This window comes from Lucilia cuprina, chromosome 2 (assembly GCF_022045245.1).
Source record: "Lucilia cuprina isolate Lc7/37 chromosome 2, ASM2204524v1, whole genome shotgun sequence".
Taxonomy (NCBI): domain Eukaryota; kingdom Metazoa; phylum Arthropoda; class Insecta; order Diptera; family Calliphoridae; genus Lucilia; species Lucilia cuprina.
In genome coordinates this window covers 67,347,732-67,350,526 of record NC_060950.1, presented here as the reverse complement: position 1 = coordinate 67,350,526, position 2,795 = coordinate 67,347,732, and positions in this window count along the sequence as shown.

Sequence of the window (2,795 nt, the reverse complement as noted above, 5' to 3'; positions counted from 1 at the left end):
TACTGCAGCAGTAATCAAGTTTATTTGTTTTAAAAAGAACCCTCAAAAAATTTTTTACCCTGTTTTTTGATATTCTAAATCGTTTGTTTAGTCTGGAGTCGTGTGTCGTTTGTTAATCATTTTCTGGAAGTGTTGCAAATCAAGCATAATCATCAACAATGAAATTATGATGGGGATATACTATAAGTGTGTTTTCTTCACTAAGCGAGATAATAAAGTCAAGCTCAAAGGTTTTGTTTACAATTTATATAAAAAATTAAAGTTTTTTTTGCGTTATAGACATGATAATTATATTTTTTTTATTCCAAAATTCTCAAATTACTTGCTCGTTTTAGGGATTGAATGAATGACTTAATTTGTGTTGAACCAAGTGTATTATTTTAATAATACTTCAGTTTGTAGTCCAGTTCTAGTTTAGTTCTAGTTCAGTTCTAGTTCAGTTCTAGTTCAGTTCTAGTTCAGTTCTAGTTCAGTTCTAGTTCAGTTCTAGTTCAGTTCTAGTTCAGTTCTAGTTCAGTTCTAGTTCAGTTCTAGTTCAGTTCTAGTTCAGTTCTAGTTCAGTTCTAGTTCAGTTCTAGTTCAGTTCTAGTTCAGTTCTAGTTCAGTTCTAGTTCAGTTCTAGTTCAGTTCTAGTTCAGTTCTAGTTCAGTTCTAGTTCAGTTCTAGTTCAGTTCTAGTTCAGTTCTAGTTCAGTTCTAGTTCAGTTCTTGTTCAGTTCTAGTTCAGTTCTTGTTCAGTTCTTGTTCAGTTCTTGTTCAGTTCTTGTTCAGTTCTAGTTCAGTTTTAGATTAGTTCTTGTTCAGTTATTAAAATAATTGTTAAATGTTTCGAAATAAGTCTGAGGGATAACCTTCGCTTAAAAGACATTAAATGCTTGTGTTAAAGCGTCATTAACTTGATACAAATCTACTAGATAATGACGTTGTTATTTTTCAAACAATATTTTTAATTCTTTCCATAAGTACTCAATAAATCAATAGAAATTTAAAGAAAAATCTAATAAATTCAAATAAATACAACACATTTACAACAACGCCTACGTTGATAGACACACACCTCAGTAGCCAACTATTTATTTATTTATTTTTATATTTAGGCATACGAATAAATGAGCAAAAAATACCGCAAAAAATATAAACAAAAAAATTGTACATTTTATATATAGAAAAAAATATTTGGCATAGCAACAAGTAGTTTCTAATGATAATGAATGTTAGTTCTATTATTTTTTTTCTCAAATGGTCTGGTCATTTCTACACATCATCCAGTGGCAACGAGATAAAAAAAATGAATAAAGCAACAGAAAGAAAAAAAAAACAATTTAAAATTTTAATAAAAGCCATACAGATGTTGATTATGATTGGACCATTTTAGAATAAAATTGAAAATTGCCATACGTCAGAACATTTAAAACAAATGAATATATGTACGTCATCAATACAAACACTATCAGACTTACTGCACACACCCCTCTCGTAAAAGGTTTCATTAAGCAGAGCTATAGAAGAATAAGTTAAAATAATAGAAAAAAAAAACTAAAGAATAAAACAATTTTCATAGTAAATGTATAGTTGTTGCATGTAGATTTTATTTTCTGCTAGCAATAGTGTTGTTTATTGCAAATTGACCTAGTTTAGTTTTCTCGAAAAAATTACTACAATTTTCTTAAAAAATCCTTGATATTTAGGTGTTTAAATAGAAAAATCTAGTTTATTGTAAATTTATATATACAAGTAAGTTATGACCTGAAAGCTAAATTAAAAAAAAAAATCAACTAAAAAGTAAATTAGGGTGTTAGGTTAGTGTGTTAAGGTTAGCTGTGTAAACTATGTTACCCAGAATTCTTTCTATACAATTTTTTTTTTGCAAATAGACACGCTCACAATATGCTTCTTTTAGAATTTGAACAGTGTGAAAAAAAAAACAAAAAAACCGGGTCAAATTATTATTTTTTTATTTAAAAAAATGAATTGTAGAAATATAAAAGAAGACCGACCCTACAATTGCCATAAGTCAAATCATGAACGCTTTCCCTAAAACTATAGACTAGACTATAGACTAGACTATAGACTGGACTATAGACTAGACTATAGACTAGACTATAGACTAGACTATAGACTAGACTATAGACTAGACTATAGACTAGACTATAGACTAGACTATAGACTAGACTATAGACTAGACTATAGACTAGACTATAGACTAGACTATAGACACGTTCAGTTCCAGTTTAGTTCTAGTTCAGTTCTAGTTCAGTTCTAGTTCAGTCCTAGTTCAGTTCTAGTTCAGTTCTAGTTCAGTTCTAGTTCAGTTCTAGTTGAATTCTAGTTCAATTCTAGTTCAGTTCTAGTTCAGTCCTACTTCAGTTCTAGTTCAGTTCTAGTTCAGTTCTAGTTCAGTTCTAGTTCAGTTCTAGTTCAGTTCTAGTTCAGTTCTAGTTCAGTTCTAGTTCAGTTCTAGTTCAGTTCTAGTTCAGTTCTAGTTCAGTTCTAGTTCAGTTCTAGTTCAGTTCTAGTTCAGTTCTAGTTCAGTTCTAGTTCAGTTCTAGTTCAGTTCTAGTTCAGTTCTAGTTCAGTTCTAGTTCAGTTCTAGTTCAGTTCTAGTTCAGTTCTAGTTCAGTTCTAGTTAAGTTCTAGTTCAGTTCTAGTTCAGTTCTAGTTCAGTTCTAGTTCAGTTCTAGTTCAGTTCTAGTTCAGTTCTAGTTCAGTTCTAGTTCAGTTTTAGTTCAGTTCTAGTTCAGTTCTAGTTCAGTTCTAGTTCAGTTCTAGTTCAGTTCTAGTTCAGTTCTAGTTCAG